We start from the raw sequence: 27,898 nt of genomic DNA on the forward strand, positions 1-27,898 counted from the left end.
AAAAGGAATGTTTCACTTCTGTTAGCACTGCAAAGCCAACTACAGCATGGAACGGGGAGCTGGACTCGGGCCATCCTTGTGCATCAGCAACAGCACTGTCACCTAATTTGCAAACACAGAGCAATTATGACTGGTAAGGATATAAAAGGCAGCCTGGCTTTTAGATTCCAGCTTGGATGTGAAGGATTGGTGGTAGGAAAAAAATATCTTTTGATTCTGAGCAAATGTGATCTGAAAGCAGTTTAGGAAGAAGCCACACCTATACCTATTTTTATAGTAATAGTACATAGCAAGCTAATAAATCAGCAGTAAAGGAGATAGAACTCCAAGAAATATTCTCATAACACTGGATTTCCTTTTATCCAAAAATTCATTTCTTTAAAGAATTTTCCAGCTTTGAATAATCAGTCAGTTCTATAACTTCGGGTAACTGACCCCCTGATTGCCATTGACAATGTACACTTACACAGCTGCGTTCATAAATAGAAAGACTATCAGAGCTCAGAAAAAAAACCCAAAGAGACAAAGATATTGGGAAATGGTAGTTACAACAAGGGGGTAGAAGAAACAAGAGAGTGGAAGGTGAAACGTACATTTCAGAGAGGTTATAATGCTCACTGAAAAGAAATGTATGAATGAATATTTATGAAAATGCTATTACACCTTAAACCCATAAATTACATTTGTGCTTCTTTTTTGCTTTTATTCAGTGCCTACATTTAACATTTTTAGATGGAGGACATAGATAAGGACTCAGAATCTATGTCTGCACAGAATTCACTGCTATTTTTTTCTTATTCTGCTGGTATTATCTTTGAGGACTACTGTGTTTGCAAGGGGAAAATCTTTTTGCTGTTAATCGAGGGAAATAATGTAAATCAGGTTGTGTGACCTGCATATTGCTCTGCTGATTACTACAGATGAGTGCAACAATGTTTTCTTATCTTAAAGCAAATATTTTCCTTTGAGGACAGACATAACCCATAGCCAGATATGATCTCAAAGGGAAGGACAACAGGATGGGCAGCAGGACCATCACACCAAAGACACTATTACAAATTCCTGCATTCTAAAGTGGCTTAGTCCAAACATAATGTAGAAGTAGTGTTATGCAGGAGGCTAGACTGGGCTTCATAAAAATCTTCACGTGGTTCTCAAATGTGGCCTCCACATTGAAAAACATAACTGTCTAGTTTGAGCCAACAACTGAACGACATCCTCTGTGACTGGACAGAGATGAGGACATAACCCACAGTGATTAGCAAAGTGCCACTGAAGTGAGCTCATGTAAAAAGTGTATGAGTAGATACATTTTTCCATTCTGCAGCCTATGACATAAAGGTCTGTAATTTTGACTCCTGTCCATTTCCAAACAAAAGGTGGCTGCCTTTGCTAGCAAATACATAACCACAATGCCAAGTTCGTCTATTATATTCCCTTTATATTTGCTTCAGGGATTCTTTGGATCTAAGGCAGAAATAAGATTCTAGTCAAGCCTAGACAACCCTACGGTCCAGGATGAAGTTTTTGTTTTAAATACAAATTATAGGGGTTTCATTTCAACTTTATGTTATAGTCAAGGAAGGAACGAATGAACAAACAAAGGACTGAAGGAACAAATGAAATTTAACTCTGCATAGGACACAGAACTTTGCTGTAATGTTTTTTTATAAACAAAACCTATTAAACACTGAGAAACCCTCTGTTGGCTTATAAGTATTTTTCACATGGCCTTTGTTTTACTTCCACGTCTTACAGGCATTTTTCTAGGATCTTCCCTAAAATCTGCAAGCATCTGTTCAGAACAAGTAAGAACTTACAAAATCTTTTACAGACAAAAAGAAGGCTCTTTTTGCTTCGGAAGACCTGCAAAGCTCCTGCTCCATATTTGCAGGTCCTGAAGCCCTCATGTCTGGTGGCTATGGAAACAGGAAAAAAAGAACAAAAAAATATTTGTAAGAGTAAACACATATGAGGATTTTTACTTATTAGGAAATGGACAAATTTCTGAATGTTTGCTCTTTTTTCAAACACTTTTTCAACATTTCTTCTTTGCCCATTTTTTTTCTAAAATCACTGGTTTTCCATCTTGGTATCTGTTTTCCCTCAAACCTTACTTGTGGACTTTCTGGCTCCGTCTGTACTTCCCAGGTGTTAGATTCCCTTCACTTTTTCCCAGGTGGTACTTTGGCTCTTTCTAATTAGCTTTATACTTTGGTAAGACCCATACCTGCCTCTTAGGCTGGCAGGTGATTTTCACACTGGATTTGCCAAGCTCTGAAGCATTTAGCTCACCCCCCTTTGATATCCATCCCAACCTGCCCAGCTTCAAAACACCACCGATGTTAACATCTCTGGGCCACATCACAGCGCTGAAAGGCTCTCCAGTTCTGCAGGGGCATGGAGCTGGCAGGACCTGGGTCAGAGGGACTGACGCTGCCCACTTGCTCGGCCCTGCCACAATGTGGTTTCTGCCCACGTGTGCTGCGTGGAGGCATGCTCCTCTCCCCGCTCTGCTGCTGCCCTCAGCTGCCCTTACATGCATAAGGCACATGTTCCCAGACTTCCCACAAGCAACTCTGATTTTCCCCCCAAATGCTTCCTGATGGTCATAAATCTCCTGAAGACTCAGTATCCCTCCCTCTTTAGGACCCTCATCTGTGCGCAGCTTAATTATGTGAGGGTCTTTTTTGAAGTTGTTGGGGCTTGCAGTGCTTTTATAGTACTTTGTGCATTTGTTTTTATTCACAAAGCACACAGATTACAGCAAATTAAATAAATTACAGCTAGGATGTCTACGCTCCCAAGGGTCACATCTCAGGCAATTGGCTGGTCAAGGCAGCTTCTTTTGTTCTGAAATGCTTATGAGCCTTTAATTCAGGACACTGGGGGATTCAGCAATTCCTGGAAGTAGCCTGTACAGCCACATATCTTCCTATTGCTTATTGTTGGTATGTCACATGCAATAATGTTCCAGGCACTGGAGCAGGGAAGAAAGAGGTCTGGCAGGGATGCCTCCATGCCCTACAACCTGGAACTGCATCTCTGCGCCCAGAACTGGAAGGAGACTCCATCTCATCAAATTCAGTCCAAAAAGCAGGAAAAGGAACAACTTGTTTGGCAGCCTGCAACACTGAGCATCTTCCTCATTTTTACTTCTTGCTGTAGGTGTTTCCCTGCTTGCCAAAATGTTCCTCCTTCCATCCCTAGCGACCCTCACACCCCGGAAAACAAAAGGGTGAAAGCACACAGTGCTGACAGGCACGTTCTGGGTTTGGATTCTGTGACTGTTAGCCTGCAGCGTTCTTGCTAATTTTATTCTCTTGGCATCCCACTGACGGTGTTTGGCTCTAGGTCTCCAAAACTCTTTTTTTCCCCTGTGCTTATTTTCACGAGGCAATAGAAGGAATAAAATTTGAGTCACAGAGATCTCTCATATCAGCTATGAAAAGTAGGTTAAACTGGCTTTTGTGCATCCAAAGATTGTAACCTAGCCCGTGCAGTTTTGCCTTTGTTTCCAGTCTTGGCTTAAAATTCTATTCATCTATAGAAAGAGCAGGGAACTCCCCGTTACGCTAGGATGAAAGGATGGTTTCATCTTCCTTCTTTTTTTTTCAATGCATTTTCTTAAGGTAATGGGCAATGATTTCTATTCTCCCAAATGCCAGAGAAAGTATTTCCCATCATCCTGCTTCTTTCTTCAGTTATTCCTGAACTGAAAAGAGCATACTCTGCCTACTAGCATAATTTTACAATAACTGGGGGGGCGGAGGGAAGTTCTCATTGTGTGCAATGGAGAAATGATAGTGATGCTTTGAGCCACTCCAAATTAATTCATTTTAAGATGTATATAACAATAAGGTGAGGTTCTGGAGATTCCCATTTGTTGCAGCACGCAAGTGCATTTTAAATACTTGTATGCTCTGAAAATACCATATGTCTCATTTTCAGTGGAAACAAGCCTAAAGGAGCTCTCTTGATCAAGAACACACTAAAAGTGAATCTCTGAAAAGAACTTACTTTTCTCGCAGGTGGATTACTTGCTGGGAATGTGCGTGAGGTTTCAGATAGAAACCCTCTGTCCCGGAAAGGGCAGATTTACCAGGATGCAAGTGTTGCTTTATTGCCATCCTATATATAGGGGTAGTTACTGATCCCTTATAGTATCTAAAATTTTGTTAATTAAAAAAATTCACACAACTGGTGGTTTATACATTTATCAATAAAGTATGAGGAAGCCTTAGTTCTATTTTCATAGACTTGCACCTCTCTAAAGAATAAAGTATGTGCTGAATGGCTGTGCATCAAGAATTATAAAATGTAGAAAAGACAAGGCTGTATAGAATTTCTCCTCCGGGTCAGCAAATTTTAACATTGCCCGTATATTTGCTAGCAAGCTTTACAAAATTGGAGAATGTTAATTGTCTGTGTTTCAAATCAAATGAGATGCTCCATTTATTGTAACATCTTTTTTCCCCCTTGCTGAGTCTCAGAGCATTCTGGCAAGTTCTGCCCTGATTTATAACCACTCAGTTCTCAGAATGGCACGGTTAGATCCAGAATTTGTTGAATTATTTGAGGAAGTTGCCTGAAAGCCAGCATTTCTCTGAAAATATGACAGATCTAGTCAAAAGCTTCAAGAGTCAGAATAGCAGCGCCAGGCTGTAAACCTCTGAAATGTACAACCCAGCTAGTGAAGCTGGGGTACACGGGGTAGGGGAAGCAGAAGTCTGCCTTTGGGCTTAAAAACTCCACCACCAGCGAAAATATGGTTGGGCATTCATCCAGGCGGAATGACTGCGTACACGTATCTGAGCCTCCCTCCTGTGCAGAAAGGGTCAGTTTTATCCCACTGTCCAAAAGGAGCAGCAGGGTGCCATTTTGTGGGGGCAGAGGAGATCTATCAATCCTTTCAGTAATCATAAGATCTGCAAATAATAACCTACAGGCTCCTCTGTTCTAACCGCCTTTCAGTGAAGGAGCATAACCCCTTTTGTATTTCTACCAGCATTTTATCCGGTCTGGCTTTTCATGTTCCCTGGGACAGAGTCTTTGCTTCTCCCTGGGGGGATTATTCCACAGCTAATAGCTCTCATGGCCAGGAGGTTTCCTCCTCTAAAATCTCTCCTACTGTTCTTAGCTAACTCTCCTATTGCTAAGCCATTGTAAATAATTCCTCTGTATTGTTGATGTATTCATCTCTACATATGTTCATGCATGAGATTGCCACAGTTTCTTCTCCTTCAAGAGTTTAGCTATATTTTAAGTACTTAATTCTTCAAGAAAAATGTGCTCCGTTTTCACAGCAGCCCTCCTTAATGCAGAGTTCCCCCTCCTGTCAGTACCATTTGGTGCAGAGCATTGCCCAGATGATATTTCAGGTGCAATCATAGCACCTTACTGGCAGAGGGGTTATTATCGCCCCCCTTTTTGACATGAGTCTGTACACAGCCCTATTCAAGCAGTGTGTTTGGGTGCATAGGTTTATGTATGATAACCACAAACTGAGTAATAAGACAATCTGTGAATGCTGAAAAGGAGTTCGCTGTCCTTTGTTTGTTAGATGCTGTTGTAAGCCTCAACAGAGCAACAGTAGGTAACGGTCTCTTCCATGCCCATAAACAATTCTTTGAGATTCAGCACAGTGTCTCTTTCATATGCATTTTGTCATTTAGGCAGCAAAAGACGACAAAACTTCAGTGGAAAAGTCTAATTTACATTACACAACTAGCTAACTCTGGACAAACACCCACTCTACTCCCTCCCTCTGACTGGATAACTGTTTCAGGTTATTCTTCCATATTTTTAAGTGGTTTACATTTTTTCCTAACTAAAGAATTTTTTTCAATCTCTCCACCGTCTGCTGCAGTAGTTCTGTAGTCTCACTATGCAGTCAGTTCCTCCCAGGCACTTAAATATTACTCATAAATGTTGATACCAAGCTCATTACTTCCTCTCTTTAGTCACCAATTAAAGTACCAATTCAGACCCACAATAAGCCTTGATGCTAGTAAAGATCATTAAAGACACCTCCTACTAACATAGCATTTTCCCAGAAGCCATAACCTTTGCTTTTGCCTCTCCACAGGAAGGACATTGTCAGAGATGCAAGCTTTCCTAGCCAGTCCTTTTCCAAGAGAAGAACCATGGTGTGTGGGAAAGGATGACATAGCTAAAAATATGTTTCATTTTGTATAAACTTAAGACTTCATGATGCAAGTATCTCTGAAAGTCTTTCACTCACTATGAAAAGATCCCTAGGACTCCTAGATAGAAGTTTTAAGCAGTGGTTTCAGAAAGAGGTAGAAACAGATCTTGAGAGCTCAATTCATGCTAAGTGGGAGGCTACCACTACTGTAAGGGAAGATCTCTAAAGAGAGAGCTATGCAAAGACTCAACTAGAAAGAGAACGCACTCGTTATACTCTAATCTATAGCCAAACACAAAGAAAGAATTTCGTACAAAAACAAAGAATCTGTGTCTGTGTTACACCTGTCCTTATATAAAGCTGTCCAAACTGTTCACCACCTGGTCTGAGTTTTCCCTGTAAGCAGGTGAATTAGCCAATGAGACATTCTGCCTGATGCCACTTTGGATCACATCAGATGACTTGCTGAGTGCTCATATATATGCCTTTCATTAGCATGACGAGGGCAAAGGCTATAGCAGAAGAAACTACAGACTGGTTTATACACAACTGCTGATCATTTTATCATGGTTTGTCTGCAAACTGAGTCACATGTAAGTGGTTAGAAGCTTATTCCACCCAGGCGAGGAAAAAAAAGGAAGGGTAAATTGTTGTTTTTAAGGGAGGGGGGCAATGGAATTGCAAAGTAAGGGGAGAAAAGTAAGAGCAGAAGGGACAGGAACACATAACATGGCAGAGAAGACAACTGAAACGAAAGGTGGTTGAAGTAAAGAAAATATAAAACTGATTTCTTAGACTAGGGTTAGTTTTTAATATTTCCTGTTAAAAGTTGGCAGTTAGATCTTACTATATTATTGATCTTTCATAGGACTAAGAATATACCATTTCTTTTAGTGTGTCTTTGTTTAGTTCTTTATTTGCCAGCTTTACAGGGCTGTACTGAGAACAGACACATGTTAAGGTTGCGAAGAGCTCAGGTGCTATAATAGTTCCCTGGGCAGAGATTTAGGTAGCATGTAAAATGCCTACGTTCTAGGAATTTACTTCTGACAGGCAGGATGCTGTATTACTCTTAAGTTGTATTCCTCTGTTGCTTTACTAAATGGAGAGGAACACACTGCTCTTGCAAACTGAATTCCGCATCAACTCCGTTATAACTAGCTCTGACAAATCATCTGGTATCTTAGTAGCAACTGCCTTTATATTGTTACAGTAAAATCACCCTAATCAGAACTGCTTCTTTCTACACTGCATAGATATTCATCCTGCTTCAGGCCTGAAAGCAAATTTCATTTGTTCTCATAGTCCTACACTAAGGCCTCTCCAGCACCACAGTCCTTTCTTGAAACCAGGGCTATGATTTCCAGAAGGTACCAGGAGAATCAGGTGGCCAATAAGGTCAAAAGTTGTGAAATCTCCATCGCTGATACTGGATAATACAACATACAGAAACTTATTTAAATCACATGAGTTAGCTGTAACTGCCATAGTAGGTCTTTACACACTCCATCTGAGCTACTTCTGATTTCTGGACTGGCACATGAATTTTCACCTTGCAGCTTATGTTAAGCCTTGAGTACTTGTATTACAGGCCCAGAAGCACTCATCCCACTAGATCAGAGGCCAACAACTTTCTAATTCAAGCTCTAAGCCTGCCTCCAAGTTTGTGTGAAGAGAAGTCCCATGTACGAATCCAGCTGTGAGAGAGGTTTGGTTGGCTCTTTCAACCGAGTTTTAACAAAGACAGCGGCATCGTCTTGCCTAGGACAAGCATCTCAGATACCATGTTTACCAATGCCTGTTTCTTCAGAATTTCAGTTTGCTTTCATCGCTCAAGAAAGCACAGTGGTTTCAGGCTCAGGTTTCTCCTGGCTTCATGTCCTAGGCTTTACTTCTCTCTGGGTTTAGGGTTATGACTAGAAGCTGGAGAAGGCCTGTGTCCTTGTTAGGCCACTAATCAGATAGGCAGGCAGCCTAGCAGGTCAAATCCTTACTTTATGCCTGCGTGTCCCCACCTATAAAGCTAGGAAAAGAGTTTTAACCCCCCTCTGTAAAACACCTTTTAGCTATTTGGAGTACTGTTATTGGCATAATAATTGGAGACATTTTAAGTGTGGAAAATATTGCCTGTCAGTTGAAGAAAGGAAATCATGTGAAAAGGACTGTTTTAGTTGCCTCATAGTAAAACACATTTTGGAAATCTCTCATCAACATAATGAAGCAATGTGGGGAATTTTATACTGAGGCAAGTAAGAATGACGCTGAGTAACCTAATTGCAATGTGGCATCCTGATCCACATCAGTTCTGTTAGTGTTTCCACAGTCCAGAATTTGAAAAACAGGGCTTGGTATTAACACATGCTTGAATTCTAGCTACACATAAGAAATAATGCATCTCATAATGTTCCCAGCCAATTCCTCAAGTAGACAAATTTTAGTAGTCCTTGACTATTGCAAAGCTGAAAATGGCTTGGGCTTCAAATTTTTTGTAAATTGGTGTTATATATAAATGCCTTATAACCCTCTTCAGATCAAAATCTGTTGATGATATCCAGGATGCAAATTATGGGAGGGCAAATGTAACATGGAAGGACAAGAACAAAAATTTCTTGCAATTTTGGGACACTCCTGGCTACAAGTGCCAAAAGCAAATTGCAAACTACAACATGTAAATACCACGCTGCTGGAGTAAATTATTTCAAACTTCTTCTGCCTGGATTCTTTACTTCTGCACTGTATGTGTCTTGTCAGAAGAGAGAAGATGCCACAGAAGCTTTGTATTTGGAAGACAAAGCAACACATCAAAAAGCCTCTCCATGTTTTTAACTGTGCACACCCAGGTGTTATTGCAAATACAGGCAGATATGAGTAACCATCTACACTGTAGGCTGATATTCAAAACAGAAGATACTAACTTGGAGCAAGAGCAATGGCAGCATGCACATGTGCACACAGACACCAGCCCACATGACAGCACTAACATCTTGCACCCATTACTTGTCCTGTAATACAGACATAATCTAGTTAAAATGGAAATGTATTAGGAAAGTCAAACAATTAATTGATCCAAGAAAGGTTGTTTCATGTTTTGTGTAAATCAAAGCTAAAAATTCATTTGAGGGACACTGCCGTATTGTAGACTAAACAGAGTTTGGCATGAGCGCAGGGCTTGGTGTGGGTGTTAAAGTTGTTCTGCACTACACATGGTCAGTAATCCTCAGCAGAAATGTTAACTCAATTTGTCAGTATTATCTTTATGTCAACAGTAATGCTTAAATATTTACAATAGACATAGTACTCTGAGGGTTTGTAACGCAAGATAAATTGGAAAAATGCTAACAAAATGGATGGTACTAATACAAGCCCTTGGCACTTTGTACTCTTCAATTTTATATACAAGAGGGTTTGCCTGAAAGTTGGATTTTATTAGGCTCTATGGTTTATTTGCTACCCCCAAGCTTTTGCTAAAATGAAACAGAAATTTGTATAATCACTGTAAAAACAGAAACGTATCAGGTTAATGATGCATGAGGACTAGGTCCAGAAGAAAGGGGCATAGATTTTACAGATATGTTCTGGACCAATTTCAGTCTTGATATAAATGAGTATGAATACTGTAGACCTCAAACTGAGTTGCACCTGTTTATATACCGGCCGAATTTGGCCCTGTGTCATCACAGAGACTATAAATATGCGGTATATCTTTTTTAGATAACATGTTCCATATATAATATCACTCCAAATGCATTATAAGAGAAATAAAACAACTGTAAATTTTGCAAATAGCTAAGAAGAGAGAGAAATAAAAAAAATAACTAGGGAAAATATTTTCGGAGCAGCTCTGAAAATAGAGGAACAATGTAAAGAAATGAGACAGCCTTCCTCAACTCTTTCCCTTCGTTACTCTCCCTTTTTCAGATTAATTGCCATATATTCTTCTAATGAACCCTTCTAATGAATGCTGGCTGTGAAAGCCAAGCATTTGTTTCAACCATGCATGATTTTTGCATCATCCTTAACCTTGAATCTTTTCCCTCTTTGCCTTTCTGATTCTAAACTGTCCCTCAGCATTTGTTCACTCCTATACCTACATCCTCCCATTGTCTCAACACAAAAGTCCTCCCAGTATTTCCTCCCATCATAGTTCACCAGACAGCAGCACATGAGGAATGTCACTGCCTATTTTGACATGCTGGTTTTAACAAAAAAAATTGTAACCGTGTCTTCCCCTGGATCAGACAATTTCACTTTCCATTTAGCAGTATTTATAATAGTTTTAAGCCACTTTCATAGTTTTGTTGTGTCCTACATGTCATTATTCTGCCGTACCATTTTGCTCCACCACTTTCTACAACTAGTTTATTATCTGTTGTATTGCTACTACTCATATCAGCATCTGCCATCTTGAAAAGTTTATTTGTTTCTCCCTGCCTCATTGTCTGCTCTTGCTTTTAAACCTGAAAATGTTTTGGCATATAATTTTTTAGATATGCTTATAGAAGGACATATATGACATAGTGCAGCATGACAAATACTGTGACACAAAAGATTTCATCTATTCCGCTACTTTTTTCCATTATGATTACATACTACTACATTGGTTACAAATCCTGTATGCTTTGCTCATGTAATTCTTGTTCATCTCCCTGTTTCCTCAACTTTCATAACATGCCGGTTGTCACTTGACTGTGATATTGTGTAAATCTGAATAAATAGTCCAAATTAATAATAATTTAAAAAGCAACTGAGAGATTAAAAAAAAAAATGTCCTGTGCAAAACATACTGGTCTTTCAGAGATGACTGACCTAGAAGGTTTTGTCAAATGAATAGCAACTCAGTACCAAAATCCCCCAAAATATTTCTGTCCCTGCTCCAAGGGAGTGTCATTTCAAGGGACTAAACCCTGAGAGGAAGCAACAGAAGAAAACATGTTTCAAAGCATCTATATTAGTCTGTAGTATCAGAGAAGAGTTGCTATGTCATCAATTTGCAAGACCTCAACCTATTTCCACACACATTTGCTTTCTTTTCTTCCTTTTGGTCCATTCTGCCCCCCAAAAAACCTGCAATGCTTAGCTTTAAACTATTTGTTTCAAGCTAATATAAATTTACATCCCCAAAGATTCACATACTTTTAAACAGAACTGATCATAGTGAGAAAAGGGTAAATACGATCCAGCCCCTTCCTACTTAAACACACACACATTTCCCATCTATAGAACACTCACTGTTCTTTAATTAGGAAAGCCAGATGGGATTTGAAAATTTCTTTGAAGGAAGCACAGAAGCAATGTTTAGAAAATGTATGAAATCCCATCTTGTCTTTGAGCTGTCAATCAGGCTTTGAGTCTTTTGCCCCATATTCTATTCGCCATTCTTATTCTGGACCTGTGATATCCGATTCCTGTTTCTGTAATTTCTATCTTTTGGTCACAAGTCTATTCTCTTCACAATAACACTATTCAGATAAGGTATGTCTCTGAGTTGTCAGCTACTACTTTTTTTTTCCTCCTTGTAAAGATACCATTAGTGCTTTGGGATTCTGTGATACAGATGTACAAAGCAAGAGCCCTCTGCTGAAATATTGCAGCTCGCTTTTCAGTACTGCGTCAGATAGCATTAGCAGGGAGTTTTTATAGTTTACCTTGCAAATGATGGAAACCACTCTTTGTTAAACAAAAGAATGAAGGGACCCCAGCAAAAGATATATTTATACTACATTGCTTGTGCGTTATGGTGTCCTGGCACTGGAGGAAAAATGTAAGAGGATTATTCCTAGATAAGGCACCTTGCAAATATAACATATGCATGTTGTGACACTTTGCCCATATAATCATTATTCAGTTCAAAATGGTATGCTTTCAAGGTTTAAAAAATAAAAAGATCAGAGTAATGACCTTGAACTGCACAGCAAAAGACACAGCATATCTTTATTATGCCTCCTCTCAGCACAGGGACTGCATTTATTTAGGTATACATTGCCCAGCAAAATGGTTCAACACTGCTGCAATGTAAGTAATAAATCTATAAGAAACCCCACTGTATTTCAAATACTTTTAATAACAATAACAATAATAGGCTGATGTTTTGTACTCTAGACCTTGGACAGAAATATATGGTGCATATTTATATAGCGAAGCCCCAAGACCTACACCCCTGGTTCCTTGCCAGTCATTTGCTCTGTGACTTTCAGGAGACAATTATATCTACAGGTATGTCATCCTACCTACCTGTTACATGGGAATGTTATAATTTGCATCAAAAAGACTTTATTCAGAGGTGTAATTTCATTTAACAGTACTTGAAATTCTTGGATGAAAATGGTTTCATCCCTGTCCAAGGTCTGCACTCCAATTACTTATCAATAAAAAAGAAAAACTTCAGTGAGGTTCCACAGGCATATATTGTTGGATAAAATTTACAATTCAACAAAGTAAGTGGTATAACTAACACTAATTGTGTAGTTTCAAGATTTTTTCAAAATTATTTCAAATATTTCAAAATATTTCAAAATATTTTCAGAGTGCTTATAACAAAAGCATAGTGGTTGAAAATTTGCTACCAGACATAACAATAGCTGAGTAATTGTTTTGACACTTATCCAATAGCTTAGGGCATAAAGTAATCAAAGTGGTCTTCATCTGTAACCAAGCTGATATTTGTTAAAACGTAATATCAAGATCACATTTGTGTAATAGCCAGACATTTTCCTACTAGTTTATCACATTTTAATTTACAAAAAAAATAAAGAAAACTAGCAATTCCTATGAAAAGCTGGATCTGTATATTCTAACTGGGCATCAGGAGTTTGTTTACCTTAAAACAAATTTCTTTTTTAGTTTTTAGAGTAACAAAGCCCCAGGCACAACTAACTGCAAGAGCAAGCAAGGGCATTTACGTCACTTACTGTGAACGGCTGAATGTTTAAACAGAACCAATGACTGATATTTTGTGGATATTCTGAAATCTAAATATCTAAATTTTAAACATCTAAATTTATACTTCTAAAGTCGACGAAAAACATAATTTGGGATGACTGTGTACATCATACAAAGACATGCTTCAACAAAGTACTTACTGAATTTAGTTAGGTGGTATTAAACTCATCTGCATTAAGAACTGAGGTTAAGCTGTGCCCCAGTGCTCTGCTGAACCGAGGGTAATCATCGCTTGCACTTGTTAATATGGAAGTCTGGTGCAGCCAGAGCTGAAAACATGACTCTACCAGCTTTTTTTTGAGGAAAATAAGCACCAATAAGCACTCTTCTGAGCAATGAAATATGATTTCTTTGGCCTTACTGACCCATTCCTCTTGGTCCTCTTGAGCACTTCTGGTCTCAACAGTCAGCACTACCGAGACACCAAGCAGAGGAAGCATATCTGCTACTCATGGCACCTACTCCCTGGCAGACTCCCGCAGCAGTTGTTGGCTGTAGTTTCTGCGTTATCTAAGGATATGTCACATATTTAGGCTGTTATGTGATCTGTCTTTGCTGCTTTCCCTTCCTAAAAGCTTTCTCCATTCCCTGAACTTCTACGCTTTTTTCACATTTGTGAATTAGGTGCTATATGACTTGCTCATGAAATAGCTACATAGGCTGTTTTACAGCCCCAGGGTGGGAGCCAGGGCTCTTCCCACATTTGTGTGCCTTCTGCCTCCAAGCAGGCAAGACAGGAAAACTAATTACTGTATGGACACATCTATATGCTGGGACCACGATTTCAGTGGAGGAAGGTCAGATGTGGAAGCACAGTCTCTTGCTTGCCTTTTCAAATCATATTGCTGCTTGCCCCTCAAATAGGAAGCTTGTCACTCGTACGAATTGTGAAGAAATGACACCGAGAAACCTATTTTCAAATGCTGATCTTCAACCTGTCGCCCCAGAGCCTGTCACAGAAGCTGCGTTTGTGGCCTGGGCACCCATACGCACAGTGTGTTTCACGTCAGGGAGGATTCAGAGGCATGTTTGATTTGTCATGTTCAAAGCCAAGGGGCATTAGCAGGTGCAAGTCAAAGCCTCAAAAGCAAAGGAAAGCCTCACCAGTGCACATTGAAAAGGATCCCTTTGATCCTCGAAGGTGCACTAACGCACTGCTGAGAAGAAAACTGTCCTCCTGTGTATTTGGGAACATGGGTCAACATCAGACAGGGCTGGATAAGCACAAATCAGCAGCTAGCTTTGAAACTATACTAGTTGGATAAAACAGTAGACTTACCAAAAAGCACTGAAATCAGAAAAAAAGCCATTTCAATGGAGACTGAACCAGGTCTGAAATGATCATCTGAATACCTGCACATCATTTTGTGTATAGGCTAACTATAGTATTCATTATTTGAAGGGGTTTGGCCTTCTCATTCACCTGGTAAGACTTTTCCATAGACTTTCTGAATTCATTCAGAGACAAATCCTACTTCCTAGACTTGTTCTTACCGGTAAATACTATGACAGGCGGTGAATTTAGTCTCCAGTTCAACCTTTGGGCTGCTCCAGCCCATCAATGTAAACACAGCCGTTATGATTAATCTTAAGGATTCCCATAAAGGTAGAGGGGCCATTTAGGGAATGTGGGTCTGGTCCAAACTTACTTTGTCTTTTTATTTAACTTCAGTGCACCTTGAAAGAGGCCCTAAATTGGCACTGGCTTTCCCATAAATTAAATATGGGACTTTTTCTAATCTTTACTATGTTCTGAGAAAATTTTATTTTGTTCTAACAGAATGATCAATGAACCATCTCCATTCCACCCTTTACACTTATATAAAAATACTCTGTTAATATTTACAAATAAAAGGAGAAAAGGAACTAGAGAAATACACATTGGGGGGGGGTATTGCTCTAAAATTTTACAACAAGTTAAGGAATCTTACAAAGCAGGAGATAGATGTAATAATGGAATACGTGTAATTCAGTATCTTGTCTTTACCAAAGACAGTGCTCTTTCTGGTTGGAAGTGGACCACATCTCATACTGAGTGATTAATTTGCTACGAATGAGTAATTCCATGAGTTTTAAGCTCCTTCTCTACTTATCACACATCTGTGAATAGATCATTTTCACTGAACTTACTTGATATTCACTGAATTGAGATACTTGCTTAGTTCATCAAGTATTTTCGCATATCTGAGATTTGAGCTACTGTGTTGTGATCAGTTGGATGAGTGATCAAGCATGTGGTGTGCTTGAAAGCACAGATCATGCCCACCCAAAACACATGTTGGTCTAATCTATTCTCTGCTTCGAAAGGAGCTCAAGAATTTCTACCACACTTTTTCTGCATACACCTCTAAATCGTTTTCCCAATAAAATCCCGTGGTACAAATGCATACAGGTTCAGATAAACTGCCTAGAAAAATCTGCACATTATCACCTGATTCTTAATCACGATCAGTTGAAAGCCTGTTTTAAATGTTAAGATACACGATTCATAGAAATATCTCAGATAGTTCAGTGCAGAAAGAGAAGGAATGTGCCAGGATGGGAAGGCAATACTCTAAATTACACAGCAGACTATGGGTTTATCCATTTATCAAACAGAAAGATGTTGCCAAGGCACAGTAGTCCAGTATGTCTTGGACATCCTGAATATCCTCTGGAAAGGTGATTCGTTTGCCTTATTTTGCACTGAATCCAGAAGATAAGGAAAGAAAACTGGAATTTCACTCCTAGAATCTGATATGACTTGTGTAAGAAATTAAGTAGACATTTTTAATTATTTATAATACCATCCAGACACAGAAAAAGTGTAGGGCTTTTTTCTTTTCTCATCTAGCTGATGATAAAGGTAAGTGCTGAAAATATGGTGTTGTGGTAATGCACTTGACCCAGTGTACGCACTTCAGTGAATGCAAAAAAATCTACTTTTGTAAGAAAAGACAGAAAACCATGGAAAGTGTCTGAAAACACTGGCATCCTTGATGGGACAAATGTTTTTACGCAAATCACAAGTATTTTGGAGAAGGAGACTGGAGTTCTGCAATGACCATCACTCCCCAAAGAGACATAACTAGAGCCCAAAACAGTCTAAATTCCGTGTTCAGTGAGAAAAGACAATAATTGTAATGCAAGGGCTCTCGGTAGGGAGAAGATATATGTATTTTTCAGATGGCAGTCTGACAATGTTCTCTCCCTTCTTGCTTTAGATGTCCCCTGACGATCAGGATTATATATAGAATTGTCTGAACTGTCTTAAGTGTTTGTTTCACAGTAATGATCAGCTGGGTTTTTTTGAGCTCTTGACCATGAGCCAAGTCTTTCAAGATTACTTCAAGTTTTCAAGTTAAATTTGCTTTGTGGAAGATTTCATACCACATCACAGTTATATTTGGTGCAGTTTCCATCACCAAAATAAGTGATGTGCGAATATCCATGCCATGGTGTTGAGTCATCTGCCACACATTTTCTTTGGACACATGAATTCCACATAGCCTCCGGCTTCCAAGTCACTCCTAGTAACCTATTTGTTAAAAAAACATAACAGCATGTTATCTTTTACTTTTACATCTGTATCTTTACAGTCATGTTTTCCCTGGTCTCTTCTGGAAGAACTTGTTTAAAACAGAGATGGGACAAAGGTAAGAAGGAGCGAGTAGGTGTCAAGAATTTCTACTGGGAAGAATTTGAAGATGTGGAATCATGATCAGTGACCTTGCTTTGCTCTCAGGGGTACCATCCCACAGCAGATTACTTCAAGCACTAGAATGAAAGACCTTCTGCCCTGCTGCTTTGCTTCTCTGCATCCTGTGGAAACACTGTCTGCATATAGAGCTGGTCACAAACCTTCAGGTCTTGACTCTAAGGAGCAGTATATGCAAATGCAATGTACTTAGAAATAAATTATCAAAGATCTTGTATTATTTGTAAGAAGAAAAGAAAAAAAGCATTATGAGGCTATGCGCTCTTTTGCTCTTATTCCATAAAAAGATTGTATGTAGACGGCTTTTGAAAAAAGGGTACATGGGTAATAGCCGCCATGTGGTTAGACAGGAAAGCCCAGAAGAATTAATCACATCTGATGAAACCCTAAATAATTCCACTTGCAATGCTGTATGTCTGGGAGAGACACACAAGTAAGTGTTGCATCAGAGGCAGATAAAACCACAATGTTCCACATCCACCCGAAGTTTTAAGAGCACCAGTCCGCCAAAATTGTGTCTTGTTGGCTTGTGGGACTCCTTGGAGTCCACTCAGTTACTGACTGTATTGCCATCTCTAAGACAGAAATCTCCTCTTTCCAGGAGCTATCCTTGAGAGTTTATCTGACAGAATAGGTAATTTTCTGCAATAATCTGGAATTAAAATCTTTCTACCCTGCTTTATTGTCTGTCTTGTTCTGCTCCCTCTGTATTTTTTCATATACTTCTCCTCATTCAGTAGGAGTCAAAAAATAACCAGGAGAAATATTGGCTTGCTACCTAATGAGAAAGACAGAAGATACTGAATATACCATAGATCAGAGTGTGTAATTTTTTTGTTTCAGATTGTTCTAAAAGTCTCAGTCACACATACACTATCGGAATTAATACCAGAGAATCATTAGATAAATTAGATTATTTCAGATAATATGGATTTTTAATCTAGTCCTAGGAAACTTGAAGACCTGTCTGGAGCACTCACCACAATTTCCAATAATCTTTTAAAGCCTGCAGGGATCAATGAGGTTCCAGAAATGGGAAACATTATGTCTATCCTTAAAATACAGGGAAAAAAAAGAATCAGAGAATGTTAGACTAGTCAGCTTAACTCCACTTTCCAGAAAAAAAAAAAAGAAAAAACTGGCAAATATCATGAAGGTAACAGTTTGCAAGCACCTGGAAGAAATAAGGAGATAAGCAAGAGCCAAGACCAGTTAAGTTCCCTCTAATTTTCTTCTGTGATGGGTAAGAGATTGATTAGATGGGGAAAAAGCAGAGATGCTGTCTGTCTTAACTTCAGTAAGGCTGTTTGTTGACGCTGCTTCCAATTATGTTCTGGGACAGTACAAAGTCATTTGCCACCTTCATTTCCAGCCATATAGTCCATTTGACCAACACAGACTGGTTTCCAAAATGCTATGCCTGATCTGACCTGGTCACAGATGTGACCACGCCTAGTCTGAAAAAAGCGAGTAAAATATGGAAGCACAATTAGTAAGAAAAATGTGCACAGGCAGCTGAGGCTGTCCTAGGGCTGATAATATAATTATTGACCTGGAGGATGAGAGAAACTGGTTTTCAATTTTATAGTTAAGATCAAGCTTGAGGGATGCGATAGAATTGATCTTGCCAATTTGGAAATGGTATAAAAAAACAATACAATGGACAAGGGAGTGACAATGGTTTTAGGAAGGGATTATGCACTTAAAAAACACAGGACAGTGAGCAACAGGTAGCAGATCACAAGCTACACATCAGTCAAAAACATCATGCAAAAATGATTCCAGTTTGAGGCGTTTAAAGAGCCATTTAGCCTGCAGAAGACACAAAGTAGTCTTTCCATTGTGGTAAGGCCTCAGCTGGAATACTGGCTGAATCACTTTCAGAGATACTTTGGCCAGATGCAGGAAAAATCCAGAGATGGTCTGCAATGGTAAAGAGACATCTAAAAAATGTGACTTGGAAGAAGTGATTGAAAGACCCTGGGACTGTTTAGCTCAGATAAGAGAAAACTTGTGGAAAACAGAATAATAATCATCTGGCATCTAGGCTTTGCTAGGAGGGTCAGTAGGAGAAGGAATGCCACAAGGCATATTTGAAAGGCATTAGGATAAACCTTCTAGTACTAACCACTGTCAATCACTTGCCTGGGGAAGTTGTGGTATTAGCATCACGGGAGCATTTAAGAACAGCTCAGACAAATATCTTTCATAAATGACATAAACCGGGAATGGACTGAATGACTTCTTTCCCTTTCCCTGCTCTGAGTGTGCTATCACTGTTAATACATATCCACTCCTTAGAATTTTGGCAACAGGTCTCTGAATAGGACAGAATAAAAAATGGCTGTAGCTCTGTGTCACAGGAGACTAAAAAAGACCCAGAGCAAGACCCAGACCCAGGGCACCAAGAAGCCAAAATCCTAGGATATCATAAGCAATCCCAAACAGAGATGGCACATGGTAGTCACTGTTGGGCAGCCCTTGACAAATACTAACAGCCAAGAACAGACATAAATGATACAAACTGAGGAGCTGTCATAACGTTAGCTACATAATCTATCACAGAAATTACCAAGTGTCTTGGTAAAATGTCACTCCTTTGGAGAAAAAGATTGAAAAGTTTACATAGCTTAATTTTTCAACTAGCTTTTCTACAAAGACACTTGGAATTTGTTTGCATGGGAAGCTCATCAATGAAAGGTTCCCCCACCTGCAGCAAATACAAGAAGCTGGACCAGCCTTTTATGTTTTGGAATAGTTTGGACAGTTACATACATCTAGAAATTATTATAATGGACTACTAACCTACGGTTACCAGGGGGAGAGGATTTGTAAGAAAGGAAGAAAGTGTTTAAGGGTAGGATAAACAGATGTCAAATAAATATTTTATTGTTCCTTTTATGCTTGTTTTATTTTGACTACTCTGGTTTACTGCACCTTCTGAATGTGTCAGAAGCAATATCAAAATAAATACTCCTCCACAGAAAGGTGAAAATGCCCAGAGGCTGCAAGAAATATCTAGGCTCTTTTTATGTAGGGTCTATATGAGTCCCTTACACATTCTAGGATTACAATCAAGTGGAGAATAAGAATGTCAGACTGGACACATAAACCACTGGTCTCAATAGGCAGCCAAGATTTGATGCTAGGGATATTAAGTGATCCACACAGGGGAAAAAAATGTAGGTTTTTTTTAAGGATAATGTAGTGGCAAGATTATTCCTTTTTTCCAGAGAAAGAATGAGAAAGGCAAGAAAAGCGCTGTTGGGGGAAATGAGCAATCAAAGGTAGTGAGTATGGCAGTTGGAAGGAGATGACAGTACATAAGAAAAATTAAGAACTGAGGTCTGAAGGATCCCCCAGAGTGAAGTTGCTGATGACATTTAAATTCTTGCATCAAATCAAACAGCAGTTTGGAACTGGGCTTCACTCAATCCTCTATATCAAAAAGTTACACACTTAGACATTCCTGAGACCCAGATTTTCTATTTATAAACAGAACTCTTCGTGACTTTACACATTTTAGCAGTGGAGTGAAAATCATTACAATGCTTTGCATTTGTATTCTGCATCAGCAGGAACAGAAAATTTACAGCTAGTACATGTCTTCCTGTTTTTTTGTTTTCTGCCTTTGTTTTCAGGTTGGAAGGAAGTCAAGGGCCTAGCTTTGCAGGACCCAGCTAGAAGTCAATAAGAGCAGGACCAAACCCTGCAAGCCCTAGAACACCAGCCACAGTTACATCACAAACTAAATGCACCACTTGGATTATCTGTTGTTTAAAATAGACGTCTTTAGTATGCTATCTATGTGAATACAAGCATAAACATTTCAGCTATCAACTCATCAGAAGCGCTTGAGCAAGCATAAAATATCTTCTTGGCACCAGGTAGTCACTCCGTCCTCTTAACGCGATTTCTCTCTCTCGAACTTACCCTTCAGCCACATGCTAATGGGTTCATCTTAAGATAGCAAAGCGATGCATGTTTTTAATATCAGACTTCCTTGCATTGGTGAGAGCTATAGATTTTTTGCTGACAAGACAGTTTTAGAACTACATGAATGGTACATCTTTGTTTAGGGAAAAAAATGAGGTGAGTAAGAATTCTGAACCACAAATGATGCTATGTGAAAGACTAAACTGAGTGCAAGAAGCGTTATAGACCACTTCGCAAATGCAAATGAAGTAAGGTGAAGAATAAAATGAAAGTCCAGCTCTCCCCCAAATGTTTTTTTCTAAATAGCCTTCATTCTTTGCAATTTGGTCCATATTTCCATGTTTATTTTCAGACTTTATTTTTTATTTTCCATGTTTATTACTGAGCAGCAGTACCTGAAGCAGATCACCTAAGTTCTTTTGATTCGGCTTATTTTTTAATTTCCCCCTAAGCCCTTGGGTATTGTTATTTAATTGTTTCAGAGGACTAGCCAGGGCCTCTAAAGCCACAGAATAAGCCCTGCCTGACTGGCCACAGAGTCCATCAGGCACAGACTGAAGTACTCGCACAACAATTACTGCTAATGATTGAGTGCTGCATGAACTGGAGCACAAGCCTCTTTATGCTAGAAGAGGTCTGTGATGACAGACTCACCCTAAGGAAACAAGATGTTTTCCCTCTTTGTCCCCAAGACAAATAAGCATGGGTTTCCTCTGCTCTGGCCATCTACCAGAAAGTTTTCATCCATTACTCTTCCGAGTTGCCTTTACAGGCAAGCGTGTACGATTTTCAGTCCACTCTCTCTAACACCATCACCCCCTCAACTGCACTCATATATAGACACACCCTCTTTCCCTTAAACAGAAAACAGAAAAATTAGAGGCAAGTAGGGAGAGCAGATTGCTCACTAAATCTTTGTTGCTGAAGACAGCAAAAGAGCTTAATGAGCGCCTTGGCCGAGAGCCCCACGCTGGCTTGAGCCGGCTGCTCCTGCGACGACAGCGTCAGCACAGTTTTATTCTCAGCTCAGTCACCACCTCCCCAGCGAAGGACTTCAATCATGCCAGACCCTACGTTCACACTGCAAGGGACTGCTGGCTTCCCTCTATTCCTGTGGGTGACATACCAGAGAAGATCAGGGAGAAATACAAGAGAAATCCACGCCTGTCCTAGCCTACTGTGGTCAGATAATTCCTTTCGGTTTTGTATCAAATTCCATTTAATGCCATCCATTTCTGTGCTCTCTTTTCCCCCCCTGCCACCGAGGTCCTTTCAGCTGTCCCACTGTCAAGTCGGCCTTTTTCTGATGTCCCCAAGTGACACGGTATCAGATAAGCGCTGGGATGAGTGACTGAGTTAACTGATAAAGTCGCTAATTAAAGCCCTGTTTTCAGCACTCCTGAAAGATTAACTGGGCCAAAATTTAAAGCACAGGGGAAGTTTTACTTTTAACAATGTACACTGTTTGATAAATAAAAGGCTCTAACAATTGCAAAGAAAGACATGCCAAGAACCTTGCAAAAACATTTTCCTCCTCAGAGAATTATACAAACGGTGCAATTCATTTTAAAGTTCTGTAGGTTTAACTTTGCTAGTCTCTTGCAAACACTGAGGTTAAATCACTAAAAATGTTGCAGCACTGAAAGCACAATCACTTTATAATCTTAACCATTCATTTCCAATTACATATTCCAAACATTTCAAACTGGTCAAAAATCAAAATTACTGGAAAATTGGAAGTGGGTTTAAAGAAATAATTTCTGTCTTCTGTAGTATAAGTTACTGGTTAGGTATCCAGTCAGGACTGTACAAATAAGATAATGAAGTCATATTAGGATGGCAGTGACTAAGCTAATACCTATTCTAAAGGACTAAATGCACCCAGTGTAAACCGCGTGGCTCTCAGGCTGAGCTGGCTAAGCCTGAACTGAGTCCCTGTGCAATCCATAGAATGGCTGCTGCTTTTCTTTCTGGCACTGGCACAATTACCAAACAGTTCATCACTACCGGTTGTATAAAATACTACGGAAAGTCTAACTAGCATAAGCAGAAATATTCTTGAGGTTTAAAAATGTTCTCAGATGTCCCAAGTGTGTACACACCTGTTTTGTTACTTGCTTGTAATATTCCCAGATGGAAAATGTTGAAGACCTATTTTGAAACAGTGTGATGAGCTGAACTGAACTCTGTCTGATAATGAGCACAGAGATTTCTAAAACATGTTTTTGATTTAAATGCTGCAACAGTGATTATTTACTGTGAGGGTAACAGAACAGATGGTGAACACTTAGCTGACCGATATTTACGGGTTGCACATGCAGTACATCAGGACTTTTATTAGCATTGAGGTAATGATTCTAAATCACAGCTTGGTTGCTTGCTTCTTTTAGGAGAGAACTTCTGTTAATAAACGGCAACGGAAAATGAAAGATGATTACCACTGATGGATTACACTTATGCCTTGACTACCTTGTGTTTGATTTGTTCAGATTTCATAAGGTAAATCAGGGCAGGCAGGTCATGATGAGAACACTTATTTATAATCTATACTAAGTTTAATTAAACATGGGTGATGCAAAAAATCTGATTGCAGGTCCTGACCTGATCCCAGCCTGGAATTTGTTTTGGCACATTATAAGGACCTGATAGAGGAGTCCAAACTGGACCCACAATTATTTACAAATTCCAAAGGTGCTTGGTTCTGGACTACTTATTTAAGAGCAAGTTTTAATTTACTGAGACTGTGCTCTGTTGGCACTATCACTAAAGAGAGATGGTAAAACCAAGGTCATCATCTACCTCAATATATATTTTTTTATAATGATAGGGTCACCATTCTGGTGTTATCTCTGCCTGATCCTGTTCCTAAGTCTACACTGAAGACTGAAAAGCAGCCTCAGACCTCATTTAATTCCAGAACAGGTTGCAAAACTCCTTGATAAAAGCTTAATGAGGAAACATTTCCTCCAGTTCCATTGACATAGGTCTGATCTTGCAAGCCCATTATTCATTCATACAGGCCAACTGAAGCCAACAGGAGAGTTTCCTTTCGTACGAATAACTCATGTAACAGTTTGAAAGGAAAGCTATGAAGAGCAGACCATAACTCTGTGAAAGTTTTGGTTTTAGTCCCTAAATCTAATTCAGAATAGTGTTGTAACGTTTTGCCAGTCTTTCTCTGCATAAATCCTTACCTTCTCACAAAGCTCTGTCCTCAGCTTCCACTGAGGACTTTTAAGAAGTTTTTTAATTTACTTCTTTTTCCAGATTAATTTCTTTATGACCTCTTTATTTTCCAATTGTTTTCCTCCTCCTGTTCCACACCGATGCCCACATCTTTTCCTCCTTCAATCCTATGTGTTGTTTCCTTCTTAATAATGCTGTCACGATGTAAAGCACATTAAAATTGTTTGAGAAGAAGTTGCTTAGGGATGTGGAAGAGAAAGGTCCATGGAGATTTTTGTTAATCATTTTATACATAGAATGTACAACATAGAGATCATTTTATGAGAGAAAAAGGAAAGTAATAAAAACAACAAAGCAAAAAAAAATATGGACATTTACAGGTGTGGAGAGATCAGGATTAAGACACTTTAGATTCTCAAATTCTAAAAGAAAAAGGAAACTATACAATATGTACCTCTGCATATTGCAGAGAATAGCGCACCCAGCAAATGATGAATGAAACACATGCAGTGAAAAAGAACACACACCCCCTAGGAGGAGCGTCTTCAGCCGCAGAATTAGAAAGAAGGGGGAAACTCACTGGCTCCCATCCATTGGTAACAACTATGGTGGGGACTTGCAAATGACAGAAAATAAACATACAAGGTTCGCAGGCAATTTCTCTTGAGAGAGATTCCAAAATGGAAGAATTCAGCAAAATTGATAGTTTCCCTTTCACATCTTTACTTGACCCCTTGTTGATTCTGTAACATTGCAGAGCATTTTCAGGACTAGCAATAGCAGAGATGTAGAGGAGGGATTATTCTAGCAAACCTTTACCCTGCCAGAAGCCTATTGGCACAGCTGTCTGGGTCTGAGTACTAGCTTGAACCTAGCTTGTGGTATGACTGCCCTTTAGGTAAAAAGTGTACATGTGATTTTCCTCTTCCTTTACACCTTGCCTTTAATCTATGGATAAGGGTAGGAATAGTAGCAAACAGGGTATGCACTGATATTGGTAGAAGCCCTGAGGAAGAAATGCCCTGCCGAAATTGAAACAGAAGGCTCGCCAAGCAGAGTGCTTTGGAACAGGAAAGCAAACCCTGGCAACGTATGAAAAAGAAGATGAGACAAAGCACTGTAACTTTGAAGTCTCACACACAGGCTTGTGGATTACTTTGCAAAAGCAACCGCTTTCGTCTCAATAGTGATTCTTGTCTATGCAGGAGTTGGACTATCACCTTTTGCAACACTGTGTCGTACTCCACTTCTTTCCCTCTAGCATTATGTGGCTGCATCCAGCTCTACATACAGCTTGGACCAAGATATAAACATGTACCCTACCAATACTGTGTGCTATACAATGTATTACAAATACACAAACTATTGTTAACACTGGGAGCTACCACTATATTTATGGTGATCTTTTGACAACTGTGTGCATCAAATGGATGCTAATTATAATAATTTTCTATTTAAATAAACCAGCTTTTCTCTTTCCCTTGTTTCACCTCTCCTCTGAATATCCACTCAATTTCTAACATACTTTTTGTGCTAGTGAGGAGCTTGCTTTAAAAAAAAAAAAAGAAAACCTTTAATTCTCTGCTTTCCCTCAGAGCACTGCTCCTGCCAAAGGAGCTGTGAATAAAAGCCAGCTTTCACTGCCTTCTCAAGCATCCTCCATGCTTTCTGACTCCACCAGATCTGTTTCACAGATGCCTTCCTGGGTAAGACATCATTATCATCTCCTCTCCCCTAAACAGCACTGCCACGGTTTGATACTATCACTTACGCAATGCTCCCATCTCCTATCTGGTTAATTAGAAGTATGCAATTCGTCTCAGACTGAAACAATAATCTTACAAGAGACTCTATAAGACCAAATGCTGAGCCAGCTGGCTATATTTTCTAATGAAATAATCCAGTTGTGCTTTCTAGTCGGAAATTGGGTCCAATACTGTATATCACAGAATTACATCTTTTACAGTGTACCACACAAGCAGCCTGTGATCCTCCAGTTTCCAACTCTCTACTATCTACATACCCCACACAACAAAGACTGTACATATGGCAAAAAAAGCTCGGCTTCCCAGGACAGCTCTGCTGCCTTCAGCAGGGTGACTCCGGGCATGAGTTTATAAAAACCGCAAAATGCACTCCTGGATCAAATGCTCTGACAGAGAGATGCCTTGTCGTGACAGACTGGCTTTGGATCAGTGCCTGCAGGAAACACATTAGCCACTTTCCTTCCAACAGTAAGTAAACAGCCATACTTCACGCATGGCCTCCAAAGGAAGGTGCTTTGCAGTCTTATTTGTACTGACAGCTGCTATTTACATACCTTTGAGAATGGCAATGAGTCTGACACTGTCTCGCTCTCCATATAAGTCAATAGGGCTGCAAGAGTTATAAATCAGGACATAATACTTCTTGCAAATAAGCCCAGAGTATTTAAAATAATCCTAAATAAGACAGCGTGATTATTTCTCAAAATAGCAGTAGAGAGAATGGATTGCCTGGAAAGCTGGATTTCAGTTCATCCAGATGTGTGCAATGGAATCATTTTTGTTTTCTTACAGCTATTAAAAGGTTATCCATCTTAGCTTTCACCATGGAAAATTACCAAACTCAGGGGCTAGTCATGAATGGCACTAGAATCAATTTAATAGAGACAAAAATATGTCTGAGACAAAACTGATTTAGAGACAGGAATGATTTATAATGCTCTTTCCCTGGTATCAGCTGTTCTTTCCACTGCAGTCACTTTAATCTCAAATATCCGTAATGTGGCATGCAGCTAAAAGAAGCTTCCACAGCTTGTTTGAAAACACAGGGAGAAAAAAATTCTCAAGCATTAGGATACAAAAATATGGATAGCTCTCCAAATATAAAATAAGTAGTTGGGGTTTTTTCCTACCATATATGACCAACATTATTGGAGCTTTTTCACCAACTGAGCAGAAAACAAGGCAGTGTTTTCTGTGTACTGAGGTAGCACAGTGCTCAAATAATTCCTATGTCCCTTCTAGCAGACAGCACTATCCATAAGGCCAAAAAATAAAAGATGGAAAAACACTACTTGGATTTTTTTTTCCCACTGGAATCACACATTTTACCAAATGTTCCCTTGTGAAAGCACAGCAGTAGGTAACAAGTAAACTAACACTATGGGGGAAAGATGTTCACCTGCCACCCTCTCGATCACCTTCATCCGCGCTGACCCATTCTAGATTTCCAGCCTCGGTCCATTCATCTCAATTTAGGAAAGTTTAATCCTGTACTTACCAATTCTGCAGTAGAGTTCTAAAATCCTACTGTAAAATAGCATGTTTGGATAACCACACTAAATTACTCCCATGGGGGTGTTTACAAGTGAAAACTGAAAGAGTATTTTAAGTGCTTTTTTCCCCCATTTCTTCTTTGATGCAAGTGTTATGCTGCTTGAAAACAATGCCAGACTTAGCATTGGATGGAGTCCTCCACTGAGTAGAGACCAAATCATGGGAGAGGTAACAAAAAAATTCAGTCCCTTGAATTAAATCCCTGGCCTCTCTGCTCAAACAGCCAGCAAGGATCTCAGCTAAAGCCAAACATAGTAGCAGTGTTTCTCTGTGATGCAAATTCATCTTCACAATGATGGGGATCGAGACAATCTAAGAGATTTTCAGTTAGCTACAAAATGAACATTTTGAAAGAAAAGAAGTCAAACTGAGATGAAAAGGGTCAATAAAGGAAAGAATTACAGTACAGTCCCTGCAAGCAAAAGCACGGTCTCTGGAGAACATGAGAGCTCATCAGGCTCTCCAGTGACTTGGAAAGGACCTGAACGGTGTGAAGTGGGTTAGCAGTTGACTAGCACCGTTTGTAAATACATCAGGAAGTTGCCAATGTGTGAGTACTAATATTATTGTCTGGGAAGGGTAAAACAGGTGGGTTGTGGGGGCAAAACTTTATGCTGTACCAGTGTGCAGTACTTGCGCTGAAATGACCACGTTCCTCCTTTTTTAATATAC

Source organism: Calonectris borealis, chromosome Z (genome assembly GCF_964195595.1).
Source record: "Calonectris borealis chromosome Z, bCalBor7.hap1.2, whole genome shotgun sequence".
NCBI lineage: Eukaryota > Metazoa > Chordata > Aves > Procellariiformes > Procellariidae > Calonectris > Calonectris borealis.